We start from the raw sequence: 22,352 nt of genomic DNA, 5'->3' as shown, positions 1-22,352 counted from the left end.
GCAGCAATGTGTGGACACCTCACCCATATGCTCTTAACAATTACCATTCCAGTTCTTATTAACGACCTCTCTCCGAAGCACCAGTTTACTCTCTGCATGATGGCTTTTCCTAGCTGCAGGAAGAGCATACAACTAACAGAGTTGGTACTGGAAATAGGGTTCCAGGAAGTAGACCCCTAGAATAGAATTCTAGAATTGTATCATTTCTTAGCCATATTCAACAAGCATACTTTTACTGGGGATGACTGCAGTGATAATAACCTCCAATGTGCTATAGCTTCACCATTATTAAGACTTTCAAGTGTGTTGGGACTAAGGATAGTGGTGGAAGGGAATTTCCTAAATTACGCAAAAAAAAATTATGCAAAAAAAAAAAACTGTAGCACTTGAGAAAATATGGAGGCAATACTATTTATTTATGTAAATTTGTTTATTTATTTGAGAAAGAGAGAACATTAACAGGGGAGGGGCAGAGAGAGAGGGAAAGAGAGTATCCCAAGCAATCTCCATACTGTTAGTGCAGAGCAGGCCCGGGGCTTGAACTCACAAACCGTGAGATCATGATCTCAGCCAAAATCAAGAGACAGAGGCTTAACTGAGTGAGCCATCCAGGTGCCCTGGAGGCAGTAGTATTTAGAAGGATCAAGTATGGGCTGACTATTGTTCCTTTGTAGGAAGAAAATAATAGGTTCATGTACTCAAAGCATAGTGTTAAAGTCAAAAGGCCTCCATTACAACATTTTAAAATAATCTTTTTTTCCTGCAGTGCAAGGGCAGAGTGTGATGAAAATCAGACCCAAGATCTTGCTGTAATAGCAGTATAGTACAAAGAAACTAAATTCACAGCCCCGGAAAGTCTACTATGCTAAAGTTCAGACCCCCAGTAAGAAAGGAATAGTATCCTGAGACCAGGAATGGACAATAGGGCACAAACAAATGATAATCTTAAGCATCTAGATTCTGTTATAGGGAATTTGGGCTAGAGAAGGAGGTCTCCTAACCCATGCAATTGAACAGCTCATTCTCATTGCTTAAAATTGGAATAGTTTTCATCAGAGGTGATTTCCTCATATAATAATGCTTGTTCTTCTTAAGATCTGCTACCTCCTCCACTCATTGCTCCTAGACCAATAGTTAGGGTCAATTATCAACATAGTCTTGTGAAGGGAAGAAACAGGCTATTCCCCAAGAAGAACCAAAGCCTAACTGATATGTAACCACAGGAGAACAGATATTGAAGGGACTGGAATACAGTGGCAGGACATATGATTGGATATGCAATGGTTTAATGATGTGGAGTTACTCTTGTGACCTAGTGTGTAACATTCTAGTGAAGGTTCCTGGAACTGTCCTAGTATACTGTAAGAATAATCCATGAAAACTGGGAACAGTGATATACATTAAATTAATGTAACTAGGCAGCATATTGAAGAAGAGTTCAAATAGTTCTGAAGGTAGGACATCGAAATGGATTTATTATATAAGATCAAAGAATTTACCAGCTGATAATCATCTCTAGGAGGATCAAAGAAACATTCCCTTCACTAAAATGATAATAAATATTCTAGTGTGGGGTTCTAGCATCATTGATATATTCAGTGATGACTGTCCTTTAAAAGCCAAGGTTGACATTGAGTTGCTGCTATCATATTGGGCTCTCCAGTGACAATTGTGGATGATGGGATTCCAAAATAGCAGAGGCCTTGTGGCAATATTTAAATATCATAAGCAAGGTCTATATAATGACTGCATGGCAAATAGATCAATGAAACAGTTAGACCAGAAACAGATTTACATAAATATAGTCAACTGATCTTTGACTAAGGAGCAAAGACAATGCAATGGAGCAAAGAGACTCATTTAAACAAATGGTGCTGGAACAATAGGATATCCACATGTAAAAGAAAAGGTCAGGGACATCCATAGACTTCATACCTGTCATGAAAATTACGTTGGTGGATCACAGACTTAACTGTAAAAAATAACACCATAAACTCCCTAGAAGATAGTGAAGGAGAAAACCTAGATGACGTGGGGTATAGTGGTGACTTTTTAGATAAAACACCAAAGACATGGTCTGTGAAAGAAATTATTGATAACCTTGACTTCATTAAAATTAAAACTTCTCTTTGAAAGACAATACCAAGGGAATTAGAGGCCAAGCCATAGATTAGAAAAAGATATTTGCAAAAGACACATTTGATAAGGTACTGGTGTGTGAAACATACAAAGAACTCTTAAAACTCAACAGCAAAAATAATAAATAGCCAAATTAAAAAATGGCTGAAAGACTTATTAGGCACCTCACCAAAGAAGGCATGTAGATAGAAAATAAGTATATTAAAAGATGCTCCATACCATATATCATCGGGAAATATAAACCAAAATGATGAGATAACACTACACAGCTATCAGAATGGTCAAAATCTGGAACACTGACATCACCAAATGCTGGTGAGGATATGGAACAGCAGGAAATCTCAAACACTGCTGCTGGTAATGTAAAATGGTACAGCCAATTTGAAAGACAGTTTTGCAGTTCTAAACATGCTCTTACCATATGATCCAGTAACCATCCTCCTTGGTATTTACCTAAGAGAACTTAAAACTGATATCCACACAAAATCTGAACACAGATGTTTATAGCATCTTTATTAATGATTTCCAAAACTTGGAAACAACCAAAATGTCCTTCAGCAGGTGGATGGATAAATAAACTGGTACGTCCAGACAATAGAATATTATTCAGCAATAAAAGTAATAATCTATCAAGCCAGGAAAAACATGAAAGAAATTTAAATGCATACTTCTAAGTGAAAGAAGACAATCGAAAAAGGGTATATATTGTATTATTCCAACTATTTGGCATTCTGTAAAAGGCAAAACTATGGTAAGAATAAAAAGATCAATGGTTGTCAGGGATGGAGGAAGTTAGAGGATTTTTAGGGCAGTGAAAATACTAGGCACTATAATGATGGATACACATCCTTATACTATTGTCTAAACTCATAGAATATACAAGCCCTTGTAAGACTGAACCCCAAACTATGGATGTTAGGTAATTGTGATGTAGGTTTATCTTTGATTTTAAAAAAATGTGACATTCTGGTGAGTAATTTTGAAAATAAAGGAGACTATGCATGTATGGGGACAGGGAATATATGGGAAATGTCTATACTTTAATCTCTATTTGTTGTAAACCTAAAACTGCTCTAAAAACAAAGTGATTGCAGATGGCAAAATCCCATTCTTTTGAATGGCTGAGTAATATTTCATTATGTGTGCGTATGTGTGTGTGTGTGTGTGTGTGTACACATACTACATTTTCTTTGCCCTTCATCTATGGATGGGTTCTGTCTATTGTAAATAATTGTAAATAATGTTGTAATAAACATAGGAGTGCATATATGTTTTCAAATTAGTAGATTTTTTTCTTTGGGTAAATACCTGTAGTGGAATTACTGGATGGATGGACGTTAGTTTATAATGCTAAGTGAAATAAGTCAGATAAAGAAAGACAAATACCATAAAATTTCACTCATTTGTGGAATTTAAGAAACCAATCAACCAAACAAACAAGAGACAAACAAAATAGACTCTTAAGTACAAAGAACAAACTGGTGTTTGCCAGAGGTGGTGGGTGGTAAAATAGGTAAAAGGGATTAAGAGTACACTTACTGTGATAAGCACCAAGTAATGTGTATAATTGTTGAATCATTATATTGTACACGGGAAACTAATATAACACTGTTTATTAATTATCGTTAATAAAAATGAAGTCTTAAAAAATAAAAACACTGATATAAACCAAAAGAGAAAGAGAGAAGCTGAAATATTAATAAAAATAGTGGTCAATGTAAGAAGTCAGTTGAAATAACAGATATTAGAAAGTTGGGACAATAAAAATCAATATGCAAATCAATAAAACAAGGATAAATAAGATGAACAAAGTCAAAAATTTGTGTTTTTTTTTTGAAGTGTTAACCAAACAATCCATTTGAAAGACTGATCAAGAATAAAAAGGAATATGGAAAAAGGTGTTATGATTCAAAACATAGAAAAATCAGAGGTAACAAACATTAGAGAAATTAATGAAGCTATCACAAGAAACCTAAAAAGTGTTTTGTTTAGCTTTTGTGAATTATTTACTAGAACCTACTAAAAAAAGAAAAAGTCCAAATATCAATAAATAGGAATGGATACATTTTGACAAATGTCCTATCAGAATCTGTAGAGATTATCATAACCTTTATTTCTTAAAACTATCAATATGATAAACTTCATAATAGCTCTTCTAAATCTGAATGATCTTTGCATTCCTGAAATTAACCCAAGTTGGGGACATAGTATATTTTTTAATATTCTAATATTTTCCAGCTTTTTTATTTAAGATCTTTGCATTAACATTAATAAAATGTTTATCTGCGTGTAGGGTTTATTTGTTTGAATTCTTATCTTTTTGATAAGGGAAGAGGCAGAACAATGGTATATTCACTTCATACAAATGATTTAGAAGTTGTCCTTTCTCTATACTGCAGTATACTTTAGGTAATGTTGTAGACATCTGACATTATAGACTTGGGAGAATGGCCCCTCAGAAGGCATCTGGGCTTTCTCTAACATCTCTTTTTTTAATAGTATGTAAATCTTTTATAGAAGTCCACTGAAAATCTCTCCTCATGTGTCCTATAGTTTCCATAAAACAAACATAATAACAAGGAATGTGGTCACTATGACCTATTCGACTTTTACAGAAGTTAGCACAAAAGTACATGGACTCTTGCAACAGGGTTAAAATATATCAGGGTTCCTTTTTCCAAAAGAAGACAGAATGGAGGACAGATATTGGTCAATTAGAAGACCACAGAATAACTGTGGTCTAATACCACAGAAGAACTGTGAATTTTTCTCTCTTTAAACTTATTTTATTTCAACTTCCATAGAAATTTTACTCTCTTTAACTCGCAGCACACTCGATTTATTAGCTCAAACTTTCTGCATTTTTTTAATGTCACATAGGAGTAAGATTTCAGATTATTATAGAAGTATGACTAAGCCATGAAGACAATCTAGTCTGAAAGCTCAGTTAGGGAGAAATAAGAAGATTAACTGGTGGAATATAATATGCACTATGAGAGAGCTGCATCATTAGCAAAGGTTGTTAGTGAGGCAGGAATAAAAAATGTGATGAAAATAGAAAGTAGAGTGAAAAGAAGAAATCCAGGTAGAGGGCATGTAGATGATGACAGAGACCACACAAATTTGGAAGGCATACTTTTTAAGTAGGACTGAAATATTTGTCTTACGGTCTTCACCGTGTCTTCTTCAAAAGCTAGGAATGGGAGGTGCTATTACAGACCTACTATCCCTTATCAGAAACTCATGGGGGCAGATGTACTCTAAATTTCAAATGTTTTCAGGTTTTTAAAAATATACATCTTGTATAGAGTAACACTTTCAGCTTAGTTCAGCAGTATCTCTTAGTGAAACACATTCAAAATACTCCAGCAAAATAAAAGCACATCCACACTGTTGAGCTCTATAAAAACTATAAATGGATTTACTCCTGTTTGGTTTGGTTTTACCATCACCTGAGTTCAAGTCACCCCAGTGCGAGTTCAAATCCCAAAATAGTTAAGTAAAAAAAAAAATCAATTTTTAGAACATTTGGGTTTTGGCTTAATGAATACAGTGATAATGCAAATTCCTTTAGTAGAGAAAAAACTAAGATCACTTTCTAAATTTCTTTTTTATTGAAATTTAGGAACAATACAATTCTAACATTCGAACTATATAAAAATTTGAGTTTCAGTCAACTTACTTTCAGAAATAAATAAGGAGTATGACACACAACATTTCTGTCTTTCATTCCCCATCAATCGAATGAAGAACAGAAATGAGCCCTACCTTGTCCTTAGAAAGATATCACTTAAAAATAAATGGCTTGGCTAAAAATGAGTAAATTGCTTCATGAAATCTAAAATCTAATCCCTTATTAATATTATCTAATTTTAAATGTTATGTGGACCATAATTAGACAATTAAGTGAAATTATTATGAATGAATTACAAATGTATGTAGTTTTACTCCTTTGAAAGTCTCACACAGCTTTGATAAGGAAACATATTTGTTTAGGGAGTTTACATTGCCAGCATTCATTTCATCACTATAAACTTACTTTGGAGTTTTTGAATATGCTTAATAATTATTAGATATTTAAAAAGTGATTTTTAAAAAGCCCACACTGATAACCAATTTTTAGCTATGAAGCCTGGATTCGGTTTTCTTGTGCAAATATAGGTTTAAACTATACCAAGTTAGAAAATAAAACACAATAAATTGCCCAGTCCAGACTTTCTGAGGTTTATAATTTCTTCAAATTATCTTAATTGTCCTATTTATTCAATTGTCCCAAACATAAAAAAAGACTTATATAGTATGTAATATATTTATACTAGAACATAGAGAAAGGATAGTAAGTGGAAAAGAATAAAATGGGAATATATTTTAATTTCATCATTTAAGTAAAAAGTATTTGTAGTAAGGTTGTAGGTATTAACCTAATAATTCATTCCTCCACCAGGGCTGGCATGTTTTTCTTAAGCTAAATACCAATGCTACCAAAAAGCTTTTTCTTGGAGTCAAATAAATGTATTATCTTTTTGGGGGGTAGATAGATAGATGATAAATGGATGGACGGATGGATAGATAGATAGATAGATAGATAGACAGATGATAGGATTGCCATAGCTGCATTCTAAGCATCAACTGATCTATATGTGATCAGTTCGTCAAATTAAAATGTTTTATATATTTGTATAGGTGCAATGATATATTTATATTAATTATATGTATATTAATTATATTAATTATAATTATATATTAATTATATTTATATTATTATATTTTATATATTTGTATAGGTGCAATGATATATTTATATTTATATATTTGTATAGGTGCATTAAAGTCATTCTTAAAAGTCTGCACGTTTATCCTTTTAATCTTTCTTGATTATTCAATACATGCATAATTCTATTAAGTAGGAAAAAAAGGAAAAATTTTTTTAAAAAGTGAAATAATTGAATGGTTCATGCTATGATGCGATAATCACAAATAACAATGCTTACTTTAGTTATTGAATTTTACTTAATCAAAATGCTTAACCACCAGGATCAATTGGTAAAATAGTATTTGAAACACAGCTTAGGACTTACACAGAATTTGGACTTTCTTCTACTTCTGCCTGTATTGAACATGTGCACTCAGTCACAGAGATGCATATGTCTGTGCTACTGCTGTATCTTATTCTGAAAAGGGAGGAGCAAATACGATGTGGAAGGAATAAAGTACATGTTAATTCTTCACAGAGAGGTTGAAATTTCCTATTTGGGGGAGAAAGACAGGAAATTGGAAATCCTGCACTGCACCAATGTTGATTCAAAACCTCAGGAGATTCCCAGGTAAATCCAAAACTGGCCCCCATACATGGAGGGCAAGGTGAGACTGAAGAATGAGGCAAGCCACTCCAGATGGCAGGTTTAGCAAGCAAGGGAACTTACATATGAGGCTTGTCTTGGGAAGGCACAAGGCAAGTAAATCTCCACACCTGCCTGACAGAACCTAAAAGTTTATACAGAGGCTTTACCTGGATTCAGTATCAGTATACCATCCAGATGGGCTCAGCAACACACTGCTTTCTCCAGGTTGTGATCTTCAAAATGGTTCCCACTATGGGAAGGTCGGGTGGAGAGTGCCTTCCAAGGAAGAGATAGGGGTGATGAGTCTCTGATTGCCAGGCTCCAGCTTTCAGGTCAGCTGTAGGCCATGTCTTCTCAATGACCCCTTCAGCAACTAAGTCACCACACAGGTTTAGAATGTTTATATTATCTCAAAGGTTTGTGTCTAATTTTAACAGGAAACTATCAATATAATTTTAAGATGTTCTGACCTTGACTAAAGCCTTGTTCCCTAAAGGAATGGACTCTGTTAATGACCACTCTGACACCAGCAACTGAAGGCAAGGAACAGGCAACACAAGAGAATAGCTAGGTCCAGGGTCTAGAATAAGAATGATTTGTTCTACAACTAAGTTCTTTATTTTCTAGCTATGTGGTCACGCATGTCTAACCTTAATATTATTATATTTATAACAGGGATACTAATAGTATAAAGTTCCCTTTAGGATTAAGTAACCAATATGAAAGCAATTAGATGACTTCCTGATATATAAATGTTAGTTGTTGAAAGTTCTATTGGTGTTACTCTTTTCCATAAGTTCAATATATATTTGTTAATTTATATTTACTTCCAGTATAGAAATCTATATGCATGTAAATGTGTCATATACCTATACATGCTTATGGATAGGTATAGGGATATCATAGTCTGAAATCTATTATATATATATATGTTATATTTTATATATATATATTTTTATATATAAATCTATTATATATATATAATATACACTAAGATATATTATCTTCTATATAAACAATATCTCCTAAGTGTCTGCTGTTAGCTTTTTCTTCTGGAACATGGAAAGAAACAACATTGTAAAATAAAAATGTTGGTAGTGATGGCAGAGAAATGTGGGACCAAATAATGTTACTTATCTGTCATCTTATAAATCATACTCACATTGCTTTTCTATAAAATATAATCTAGTGTCAAACTCATTGACTAGTTATGAAGATTGGGATTATAAATCTAAAATGATTATATGAAAATATGAAACAAAGTATGTCTCAATATTGTTTCTCTTCCTCCTTTATCTCTAATATTATATTCTTTACATCTAACATTGTTTTATTTATAGATGATTTCATATATCTCAACACTATTTATATCCTTATGCACTCATAACCCACACTAATGTGTGTGTGGGGGGGTGGGGGGGTGTGTGTTTCATTGATTGGCTACAAAAGTCTATGGAAGATTTCTCCAGCCTCAAAGTTTCTGAACAATATAGATAGATAGATGATAGATAGATAGATAGATAGATAGATATAGAAATAATGTTTCCTGTCATTTCAATTTTTTAGTAAGATTATATTTTAATTCAGTATCATATTGAAAGTTTTACTAACTCTATATAACTAATTGTATTATTTTCCAATAACTAAAAGAGCACTTTGTGGTGGTGCTTCCTTTTCTCATAATCAATGTCTTCTGAGAAAGAAATTCTTCAATAGCAGCTGTTGCTTTTTGTATTAAACACCACATATTATGTATGAACATGCAGGATTCACAAAGAGATTGTTCTACAAACATTATATTAACTTTTTATATCTTGACCATTATTTCTAATCCTACTGTAGTTGCTGCTTTACAAATAAAGTATTTGAACTAGTATAAAAGATGTAACACTTATTGTGGAAAATGGTACTTCTTGAGGAAATGGTCAATGTCAGTAATAATAGTTGAGAATTATGGTTATTAAATCATTTTATTTAATGTGTGCTTAATTGTGTTTAAAATCTTGTGTGATCTTTGAATACTTTAAGACCCGAAAGGACTAAGGAATTAGCTGAAAGTAATTTCTGAAAATGAAAAAACAAATAATAGCTTGAAGAAAAATTGAAATGTAAGGGACGTTTCAGTGAGTTTGACTTGGAACATATTTTTCCACAAATTTTAAAACTCTCTTAAATTAACATTTTATGTGCTAGAGTAATTTTATACTGAAATTTATATAAACACAGGAAATTAAAGTTCATTACATTGTATTTAATGGGTGAGTACAATTATATGCCTTAAAAAAGAAAATCCCTAATGATTTTTGGTGTTTATAATTTCAAAAGATTTAGCTCTTTTAACTTCACCAATAGGTATATTGAGTTTTTTGTTAATTGTTCCAGTTTTGAGACTTTGTAGGAGTCCTTGTTATTATTTCTACTACTTTCTACACTTCACATAAATGCATAAATATATAATCTTATTAATATGGAAAGTAATGTATCTCCATATTTCAAACCTCTACTACTTTGTGTCCTGGACACTTTGTTTCTTCTTGTTTTTAGCTGAATACATTTCTACTATGTTCCAAAGAAAAACTTTGAGATTGTGGGAAAGGAGAAAAAAAAGCAGTGGACCACAATAGTTTTATTATTTATATTATTCTTTGCAGCAGTATTTTCAATCATTCTCAATCCACTTGAAATACTACAAACTACAACGTGATAGCAAAGAATAAGTACTTCCTCTTAAAACTTTAGTCACCAAATCAGTTTGTCCTGGAGCACATTTGGGGAAATCCCTGTTTTGTGGTTATTAAGGGAAACTTTCATTGTGATTATTTTGTTCAAGCGTTGACTGCTATCCTGAAAATGTAACTGTTGCTGTAGCTTCTGCTATTTCCTGTCCATTGTTAACAATGGCTTTATGATATCATTCATTATTATAGAACTTTTAACACCACATATTTTCCTTCCCAAAAGAACATATTTTTTTGATGTTGTAGCTACATAGATATACAGCTGCTTCTAAATTTGATTATATAGAAGAAATCTTGATTCTGCCATTTTATGTAACTTTGGCTAAATTATTTAATGCTTCTAAGTTTTATCATCTCTATTTTAAAATTGAGGTATCAATAAAAAAACTCATAAAGAGTTTTTGAGATTGTAAATGAAAATGCTTATTAATTATTAGTATAGATCCTGCCACATCGGATGCATTAAACCATGTTAATTATATAATATGCTTATAATACATCATATATGAGTTATATATAGATATATGTAACATCTAATGTAAAATGTTATTTTCAACCTCATCATCATTATTCATGTTAGTCCTTTTATAATGCAGAAATCATATACTTGGATCTTTGACTTTTGACTAATCCCTTGTGAGCTAACCTGATCTTTCCCAGTAACTTTCTAAGAAAAATTACATGAGTTACATGACAAAGTTACGAAGTGTTTCTCCTATTCAGCAGTAATCCACAAAAAGAAACTCCCTCTAACAGAAACTACTTATAACTAACACAAAAGGGACAAGTCCTTTCTGAAATTTGTACTTCTGCCCCTGCTAGTAAGGGATCCTCATAGTAAATAAAAATCTCCTAGATGTTTACACATTGAAAGTAATTCTAAGTGAATCTCCCATTCCTTATAATTGCAGTTTTTTTTAAGTTTATTTATTTATTTTGAGAGACAGTGTGAATGCAAGCAGGGGAGGGGAAGAGAGAGAGAGAGAGAGAGAGAGAGCGAGCTCACCAGCTGTGAGATCATGACTTGAGCCTAAATTTCAGATGCGTAACTGACTGAGCCACCCAGGCAGGCCCCCCTATAATTGCTCTCTTTATTTTCACTTTAGGCTAGTGGAAATCAGATTGAAAGAAGGTATCTGAAGAAAATGAGAGATAACTTGGATTATTTATGTTGTGTGCTTTACTTCTAGTTTGTAATTTTGTGGTTAATATCATAAGAACAAAGTCTAGAGAAGAGCAAAAACTTGATTTGAAAAACCTTAGCATCATTATATTACATTTTATAGACATTTATATACCATTTTGCAATCTCTATATTGTTATATTTTTCTTCTATGACCACCACACATACTAGGTAATGTGTTCTGAGAAAATAATGGTTGCAAAAATATTGATATACCACACTTTATTCTACCTGAAGTATACTATTGATTAGATTCTAGGCCACAATATTTTAGCTCCCCAGAAGTATGACAGCCACAATCATGAATTTTAGTATGGGTTATAAAGGGATACTATATAAACTTCTCACTCAAAAATTGTTCCTCAGCAATATATATCTTTGGTGTAAGCACCTAAATAACACTTTTCTATGTCAGTTGTAACACTCTCTTCAAGGTTCTGGGTCAAGTACTAAAAGCTATGGTGATAAAAGCTTAATTCCTATTACTCTGAAAGGCTATTGTCATCACTTATATTTTTAACTGTGAATAAACTGAGTTGTACACCAAAAAAAAAATATGTAGTTCAATGTCAATTTTTTTTTTTTTTGGTTTAACCTACTCAAACTCTTAAGAACATTTATAGCTTCGGCTTTATAAAATCTAGATAAAGGAAAGCACTATCAATAGTAGGTTATAAAATTATTTTGCTTAGATCAAACAAGACCATAAAGCTTTAGACAAATTATATTTGGGAATAAAGCAATTCAGACTGACTATACTTCAGTGCTATGAAATTTTAACACTTTTTCTTGGAACTAATGGTAGGATTTTTTTATTTATTAATATATTTTATTATTTTATTTTGACTGGTTTGGTATTATATTTGTTCCTAGTTCTCTCAAGTGCCAGTCTTAAAAGTGCCTAGGGGCGCCTGGGTGGCTCAGTCGGTTGAGTGTCCGACTTAGGCTCAGGTCATGATCTTGCAGTTCCTGGGTTCAAGCCCCGTGTCAGGCTCTGTGCTGACAGCTCAGAGCCTGGAGCCTGTTTTGGATTCTGTGTCTCCCTCTCTCTCTGACCCTCCCCTGTTCATGCTCTCTCCCTCTCTGTCTCAAAAAATAAATAAACGTTAAAAAAAAAAAGTTGGGTGCCTAATGTAAGTTATGGACCTTTTACTCCTCAGGCAGAAGCTCCAGGTTTTGAGCTCCCTTCAGAATGTGGGTTCCTGTGATGGGGGTAGGATTTATGATAGGACTGTGTCTTAGCCTTTCCTACCCACTTTCAGACCATTTCCCTCTCATTTGTAGGCTATGAAACGGTTCGTTCACCAATTTCCACATTTTGTCAGAGGAAATTGTCCTACATACAGCTTTTGATTTTTTATGTCTATAGAAGGAGGTTAGCTCATGATCTTGAACAGGAACCCTGTACGTTCCCAGTTCTAACACCAACTTCAACATTGTCTAGGGTCACATGGTTACACACACAGCATCTGCTATTCAAAGTGCTGAAAACTTGGAAGACTTCTTTCCTACTGTTAAACTCACTGCAGAGACTAGGAGCCTCGCTAGGTATCTTACCAGTAGGAGAAACCATTTTACAGGTTTGTAGCTCATTATAAGCAAGTATTTGAGAGTTTTAAATAGATTTTATGTTACAAATTCTAAAGACAGTTACCAGATAACATATGGCAAATTCAATTTCGTCCTCTCTAGTACTTTTAATCTACTCTTGTTCTGATGTCATTGTTATGCAAAAGCCTCTGTTTCTTAACACTGGACATGCCCATTCCTTCGTTGGCACGTCTCCATGTTTTGTAGTCTCTGCATCATTTCTTTTTCATCACTGTTAGTAACAGCTCTTGCAAAATGGAAAAAAAAAAAAGGCACATCATTCTTATACATATATACTTAAAAGACTTACATTTATTTCATTAATGTAGATTTATAATTTAGTTCATAAATTAACAGGTTATTCATTTAACATAAATTTTATACTTCCCCACATCTCACTAAAGTTGTAGAAACAGAATATCTGTATTCTAGCTTACTTACAAAATATTTCATCCTGTAGAAAACCTTCAAAAGAAGTACACTTTTCTTGCTAATCAATTTGCTAATAAGACTACCTGGGGTTTTGTGGTTGGCCAATTTTCTGAAAATAATCTATCAAGAGTACAATAGCATCTAAAATTCTAAATTTATTCTTCATTTCTTGAAAGCTTTCATCTATTTGTAAATGAACCCATAGGACCACCCCTTAAAAGAAGGATAATGAATAGATGGAGACTCTTTTATTATATAATTTTGGGCATTTTACTCAACTCTTTCTATAAAGACTCCATGATGCTAGATACAATATTGAAAATGAGAAAAGCACAGCTGAGAGTCCATATCTAGACATTAGTTCTCAATCAGTATGACATCTAGTTAAATTAAAATTTTTTTTTCTACATGCATAGTTTTTTTCTATATGCATAGTTATAATGATATCTATCCACTAGAACATAAGGTAGGTAGTATACTACTTGTGGCTCACAGTGAGAAAATTGGTTCAGTACCAAGTTGGCACTCAAAAAATGATCTTGTGATTGCAGGCACACATAAGCATCCAGGGCAGGGAGAAATTAATTGTGATATTAGTTTTTTACTGGGATATACATTTATAATAATGGAAAAACTGCAGATTATTTCTATCATTTATAAATAGTATAGATCATTTCTTAAGTTTCTTAAAACCTAAGTAACTTCAAAATTAAACAATTTTAGCCAGCCACAAAAATTACATATGACTTTGAAAAGAAGAGCTTTTGCCTACATATTTTGTCTGTTTTTATTGTAAATAATTTATCTCATGAAATTTGGTACTTTACACATTCTGTTGATGATCATGTTTACTTTCACAGGAAATATTATTGGTATTAGTAACTTTTTATATGCTTTTTATATGAATTTGAATTTATGTTGAATTTATTTGAATTTCCTCTTGGAAATCCAAAGCTAATTACCATTTTAAAATCCTTTAAAGTTGCTATATTAAGTGCAGGACATCAAAAATCACATGTTATTTAGAACCAATCACATAGGTGGGGTGCCTGGGTGGCTCATTAGGTTGAGCCTCCGATTTCATTTCAGGTCATAATCTCACCATTGGTGAGTTCGAGCCCCATGTCAGGCTCTGTGCTGACATCTCAGAGCCTGGCGCCTTCTTCAGATTCTGTGTCTCCCTCTTCTCCCCTGCTTGTGCTATCTCTCTCTCTCTCTCTCAAAAATAAACATTTTTGGGGGGCGCCTGGGTGGCTCAGTCGGTTAAGCGTCTGACTTCGGCTCAGGTCATGATCTCACGGTCCGTGAGTTTGAGCCCCCTGTCGGGCTCTGTGCTGACAGCTCAGAGCCTGGAGCCTGCTTCAGATTCTGTGTCTCCCTCTCTCTGACCCTCCCCCATTCATGCTCTGTCTCTCTTTGTCTCAAAAATAAATAAACATTAAAAAATAAAAATAAAAAATAAAAATTTTTTTAAATAATAAAAATAATTTAAAAAAAAAGAACCAATCATACAGAAATCCATGCTAAATTCTAAACATAGACTCAGGTACAATATGCCTTTTAGTAGCCTACTTCTGTTAGAAATATCTTTTTTTTTTTTCCTATTAGAAATGTCTTAAAGTATATGTCACTAACGCATCAAGATGATTAGTAGATTTCTAAAACTCATATTTATTATCTACTTTTTTAAAGTTTGTTAAGCTTATGAAAGAAATATTTGTTGTAAGGAACTATCTCTGAAGAGTGACATAATAATTAAAATTTGTTTAGCACCTCTGTTTCAGAACAGTTACATTTATATTTTCTCACTTGATATTTTCATTAACCTTAAAAATCTGGACTTAAGTTATCTCATTATTTAGAGAAGAAAACTGACATAATAGAAAGGCAAAATAAAACAGAAGAACATTGGTGACATTTCAATCATGGCAGCCACAAAAGTGCACTGCTCAGATCTCATTTCAGGAGAGACCTCCTGCAAGAAGCATAAGTGAGCTCATAGCCTCCGCCTGCTCTACCTTCTGGATTCACTCTATCTTCTTGGCTAGGCCAAAGCCATTCTCTCCCTGAATGTGCCCAGCCAGTGACCGAGCGCAGTAGGATTCCTAGAGCTAAGCCATCCCTGCCCAATATGGGACTATTCTCAAGGTAATCTTTGTCCTGGGACTCCCTGTTGGCCTGGCTGAGACTTTCTCAGAACTGCACCGCTGTCTGAGGCTTTTCCACTCAATGTTCCTTTATTTTCTTCTTTAACAGCTGTCAAACTTGCATTGTAGTCTTCAGGCTCTTCCTGCCCACTCCCTACTCCCTGCTCTTCCTCCACTCCATCCTACACAGGAATTGCCCCAAGTAATTCCTTTGCAAATCCAATCCTGTGCTGATGTCTGCTACATGGAGAACCTCAGATGATACAATGGCTAAATCTTCATGGATAGTAGATATAAGCTAACATTGGTAGGACCTGTGGTAATTGAGAAATTGGCTGAAATATTCAATGCTTTTCTTGTTATGTGATTAGAGTTCTTGATAAGGATTTCTGCTTCTAGGAATGGTAAAGAAACATTTTGCAGGCTAACCCAAGTACAGGGAACATCTAGAAAAATTAGACAAAATTTAAAGAAAAAAATATTTGAAGAAATCAGAAAACTAGCAAAATATCAACAACTTTAAGACCAGATCTAGAGAGAAATGAAAAATGAGATAAGCCCAACATGCTGAGTAATTTTACAATAGAAGCATTTGAGAAAGGAAAAAATGGACCAAAGGTGGGGATATAATCCCACAAAAAAGCTATTCAATTTCTAGATAAATACTGCTTATTATCAAGAGATCAAAGATGAGATTTTGTATTTCAATGTGTAATAATTTTGTGTGAATTGGGGCAAGCTACTTAACCTGTCACATTTTCCTCACTTTAAAATAGTTGTAATACAGTAAAACCTTGGATTGCAAGTAACTTTGTTCTGGAAGTGTTCCACATTTCTAATAAATTTTAATTTGATAAGCAAGCAGTGTCTTGCAATATGAGTAGTACGTGACCCAGAACATCACATGATCACAACTGAGCCAATGGTTCTTCTCTCTCACTGTGGGATTGTGGGTGATTTTCTCCCACGTGCAGATGCTCGGTCTCAGACCCTGGTGTTTGGCAGCAGTCAGTAATTTTTCAGAACACTGAAAGGTTCCTAAACTGGCACTAGTGTATATTGTGTCACTTCAAAGCACCTATGAACACCTTTGCTTTTCCATAAAAGAAAAGTTTAGGAATGCTTTGATTCCTTCTAGGTCAGGCTACCTGCAGATATAGACCCTTTACTCTGCTGCCGTATTGCCAGTTACATTAAATACAGTATATGACAAAGAGTTTATTAATACTATACTGTAGTCAGCATCTATGTGAGAATATACAGTGGCCCCCAAGCAGAAAAAAATTCCATTGAGCCAATAGATAGCAGTGATTTCATTAGTCATAGTAAAAGGCATTCTACACAATAACCCTCCTTTCTCTTATCTCCCTCACACCAGCCACAAAGGTTTTCAAAGGTAAGTGCTGGTTAATTTATTTTTCTTTATATTTTATATCTATATATATTATATTGTTTGATTATTTTGTATTATATTACAGTAATCATTTTTATATGAATATTTTTGGGTTGTGGAGCAAATCATCTGAGCTTCCATTATTTCTTACCGGGAAATTCGCTTTGACATACAAGTGCTTTGGATTACAAGCATGTTTCCAGAACAAATTATGTTCACAAACCTAGGTTTTACTGTACTACCTTTTAAGTGTATTGTGAGGCTGTATTAACATTTACTGTGCTCTTGAAAGACTGTCCAATACACATTAAACACTAAGATTTTGTTACAGATCTGAAGTAAGAAGTACAATTTACACAGACACACACGTTTTCCAGAAGACACTAGTTTATTTAAACTTATTATATTCAAAAAGTGATTCTCTCAAATGACATTTGAGGTTAACCAACAAAACTTTATCAATATCTATTCTTGGCTGAAAGTACAAGATGAAGATATTTTCATAATGTTCTCTGCTATATGTACGGAAACAGTATATTCTCTAAAGTAGTATTTCAGAAATTTTACTTAGTGGCATGTCATTAAAAAAATTTTTCAAGTGGTTGCTTATTAATTTGTATATTTGAATATATAGTGTTTATAATGCAAATTTAACCATAAAGTGATCAATTAATTATGGGATATGACTTTATTATACTAAACACCATTGTTGTTATTCAATTTGAGGCTAGAATCTTTTGGATATCCTGCTCTATTTTGGAGAAAACGCTGTGCACATAAACATAAACATACTAAGTTGGAGTGGCTTGCCATATTCTTTAACAAGGAATGGGTTAAAAATTCTATAATGCTTAAATACCTTTTTTCTACTAAAACAATTTATGTTGTAATATTGATTTGATAACGGATGGTTTCTTAAGAATGCACCTGATTGCAATGGAACAGAAGGTATATAGCGTTTTTCAGTTTTAAAATGTCAAAATTATTCATTAAGTAGTTCCTGCAATTATCCCATTAAGTCAGCATTAATATTTCCATTATGCAAATGATGCATTGAATCATGTAAATTAAATCATATAAATAAATGGAAAAAAGTATGAACAATAAAACAAAAATGAATGACTATAGTGTGTGGTAGATGGTTTACCCTTCTAAAGTTTCATTGTTTCCTGGATAATGATGGTGGAGTAGAGTAAAACTTTCCTCACAAAAAAAAAAAAAAGTAATGATTTATGACATTATTAATTGTCTAAATGCCATCTGGACAGATGCATTTCATTCTGAAATTAATTTCCAGAAAGTTTGCAGGAGTTTCAGAAATCATAATTTATTTCTATCTGCATACCCTATTTGGTCAGCTGGCTATTATTTTCTAGCCTGTTGGCACTGATAATTTGGATCAGTTTATATTTCAAACCACTCAGGCACTTAATAGCTTATAAATGTTTATACTGGGACCAAAATAGAGAAGCAAACAATTTTTGAAGGAAAACATCAGTTTGTATACCAGCCATGGACAATACCCAGTAATGTTGGCTTCATTTTTTATTATTAGTTTCACTCTCTCCGTTGTTAAAGCCAAATCCTCATAAGGACTCCCTTTCCATCCCAGCCCAGTCTTTGGCAAAATAAACTTTCACGTAATGTATCTTTGTGGGAAAAATCAAAACTACTGAAAGGTGTAAAATTTTTCATAGATTGTTACATTTATTCAGGTGTCCCAATATCTCTGCCCTCAGATAGTTGCCTCTCATAATGATTCTGAGCATTGCCATGCAAATTATTTTGGCTAATGGATAAGTTTGAGGCTATCCTAGATCAACCAGTTCTAGATGATCTGCCAGCTGACATGAATGTTGAGGCAGAAGCCTGTCCAATCAACACAGAGATTCATAGGAAATAATAAAATGATGGTTGTTTAAGAAACTAGATTTTGGAGTGATTGATTTTGCAGCTAAAGTTAATTGCTACAATATAGTTTGTATGGTCAGTCATGAAAAAGTTTCACTCATTGGGCCTGTTTCCAAAGTCCCAAAGCAAATATTCATTAAAAAATGTTTTAAATAGTGACATCCAGGCTTTTTTTTTCTTTTTACAAGGAAATACATTGGAACTCTATGTAGTCTTTTGCTCAGAATTATGGTAGCCAGGAGATCATTCTGAAATCTTGCTTTTAATGGATATCAATGGCCAGTATCCTTAAATACTTCCAATACACTAATGATGCTTATATTCACATCATATGTGTTTGTTTAGATGCATTTTTGTATTTCTTTAGATATTAAGTAATTTTTAGTTTTGCTGAAATTTTTCAGCGATTTAAAATCTTTCTTCCACTTCTACATCTGACCATTTCATTTAATATACAATGCTACTAAAAGTTACATTAGGTAAAAAAAGAAACAGCAGATTTTCCTTTATTAGGTGGATCATAGGTAGCTATTAGTAAATTTTCCATTACAGTTTTCCATTACAAATTTCCCTGGGTCTGAGGGGAGAGGGGAAAGATATCCACAGGAAAAGTTCCATGTGGTGTATTGGTTGGAATTTGCTTTATAGTTTTATTTACTTTTTGTGATAAATTTATCAGTTTATTTTCTAATAGCAAGAAAAAAAACAAGCTATACTTAATGATGAGTACATAATTACATTTGAAGATTTTACTGAACATTTGTAGATTTCAATATTTTATGACAAGTATAGGTATTATGTCATGATATAAGATAGTTTATAAATATAAAACTCTACTGGTAAACACAAACAATGTTATTATATATTAATAGGAAATTTCCCAAATTTAAAAAATAAAAAGTCTATTGGAAGATTTAAGAAGTCAAATATGCTAATGGAAGGGATGAAAGTTGTAATGTAAATAGGCTTTTGGGCCAAGCATACATCCTAAGAACATGTATCAAATATACACATAAAGTTATTAAGTCCTCGTTGTAAGACCTCACAAGGGTAAAGTTTTTTATATAATTATTATGATGTGTTCATGTAAACTTCAACTTGTTGTTCACTTTGTAGCCAAGTAGGCAATAAATATAGGAACTTATGCCAGAAGACCAAAAAAAAGTGATAAACTGACTTGGCTAAAACAATTTTAATCTGTGAATTATATTAAAGTTGAAACTATAATCAGAGTATTTTGACCACCATCAAATTGCCATCTCCATTTTTCTCCACTTTCCATATATTTTAAAAAGACAACTCTCAGAATGAAAGTATTTGCAAATTATATATTTGATAATGGGTTAATATCCAAAATATATAAGAAAATCCTACAGTTTGATAAAGAAAAGAAAAGAAAAGAAAAGAAAAGAAAAGAAAAGAAAAGAAAAGAAAAAAGTGTTGCCAAGGATATGGAGAAATTGGAGCACGTCTATACTGTTGGTGGGAAGGTAAAATGGTACAGCCACTATGGAAAACAGCATGGAGGTTTCTCAAAAAATTAAAAATACAGCTACCATATGACCCACTAATGAATACCACCTCTGGATAAATGTCCAAAATATTTGAAATCAGGAGGATTTCAAGGAGAAATCCTGTTTATATAAGTCCAAACTCATCAAATTGTGTACATTAAATATGTGCAGTTTTTGTGAATCAAGTGTATCTCAACAAATCTGTTTATTTAAAAAAAAAAAAACTCTATAGACAAACATGCACATTTTCCCAACTCTTCCTTCATATATTTTTGAGATTATGTTCTTTTAAAAAATTTTTTTAAGTTTATTCATTTTTGAGAGAGAGAGAGAGACAGGGTGTGAGTAGGGTAGGGGCAGAGAGAGAGGGGGAGACACAGAATCCAAAGCAGGCTCCAGGCTCAGCATTGTCAGCACAGAGCCCAATGCCGGACTCAAACCCACCATCCATGAGATCATGACCTGAGCCAAAGTTGGGTGCTTAACTGACTGAGCCACCCAGGCACCCCGAGATTCTGTTCTTAACACAATCACTCTATACGGTCTGAAAGTGGCTCTAGCTTTATGCAAAGGCAGTATCATAGACAATGAGGTTTATCTGAAGCGTGATTATTGCTAATTGAAAATTTTCCCAATTACTCCACTGTGACGACTTGGAAAGTGATTCTAGGGGAAAAATAATAAATTTAGAAACCAAGTCTTTTTATATCATGTATATATGCCTACAAAACAATTATGTGAGCCTTTGGAAGGCAAATATTTTTCAACAAATTCATGTAATAATCATCCAATAATTTATAATACTTAAGACTAGTTTCAAATTGTTAGGATATCTCACTTAAAGTCAGAAATGCGTATCGTTTACAAAAGTGTTGAGATAAGAAATGAAATAGATCTAACATTTAAGTTTGTCACTGATGGTACAGATACAAATATATATGAGCAAAATATATAATGTGTATGGAAAATTAATATTTAGAAATGTCATAGTCCATGTAATCCAATATTCTATTATTTGTCTTAAAATTTCTTGTGATTAATTCCTCCTTTTAAACTCTCACAGTGTCTGGTAATTATATCTATTATATACTTTGGCATAATAATGCAATAATTTAATATTTACCTTTTCTCTGACTGTGACCTTTTGAAGATCATACTTGTTTCTGGTTTATCTTCTTATCCCTAGTATCTGGCCCAGGAACTCATAATCAGTTGATGCTTTAAAAATGACTGCTCAGTGAACAAACATCCCCCTGTCAACGTTCTCATTTTTTAAGGAAATTTTCCACTATATTTCCATCTTAGTTCCATAACACATTTCCCATCTCTATCTGAGAGTCTCCATTTAAACTACTCTGTTTAAGGAGGAAGGTAGGAATCTAATCAGAGAGACCAGAAAAAGATTAAAAAACAAAGAAGTAGATGACAATAAAAGAAATAGAAAGTCAGTCCAAAGACAGAATTATGTAATAGCACCAGGACATCACCATATAATATGTAGGGGGAGAAAATCTAAAGTTTTGGATTTTATGAATCTATCAACTGCATGGTCCAGACAGTAAGATAAGCAGGCTTTCATAGTGTTTGACTCTGTTAACTAAAATTATAAAAACAGTTGATGAAAGAAAATAATATTTTAGATAGGCTAATAAAATGCAATTAGAATGGAGACTTCATATAAATAACTGTAATATCACTACATTGATTCTAAAATATTTCCAACATAAAGTTCTCAAAAGTTGATACTAACCCAAGTGAAATTCTCATAAATCATTAGTGAATTTTCATGAAATAGTCATTGACCTGAGTTTATAAGCATTAATTAAAATTCACAGATGTGTGCTTATGGACAAGCTATCAAATCTGAAAACATATAAGGCCACATTTCAGGTACACGTGAGTTCATGTACCTTATTGGTAAGTTATTTTTTATGAAAATTAATGCCTTAGCCATCCAAAATAA

The 22,352-nt window shown here is 33.0% G+C and overlaps 1 pseudogene; it reads left to right on the top strand.

Annotated features, from left to right (window-relative positions):
* The first annotated feature begins 20,947 nt into the window (after positions 1-20,947).
* LOC122218721 lies at positions 20,948-21,076 on the top strand (annotated as a pseudogene).
* The last annotated feature ends 1,276 nt before the right edge of the window (positions 21,077-22,352 follow it).

This window comes from Panthera leo, chromosome B1 (genome assembly GCF_018350215.1).
Source record: "Panthera leo isolate Ple1 chromosome B1, P.leo_Ple1_pat1.1, whole genome shotgun sequence".
Taxonomy (NCBI): Eukaryota; Metazoa; Chordata; class Mammalia; order Carnivora; family Felidae; genus Panthera; species Panthera leo.
The sequence above is the reverse complement of the archived record's forward strand: the minus strand, read 5'-3'. Positions and strand labels throughout refer to the sequence as shown.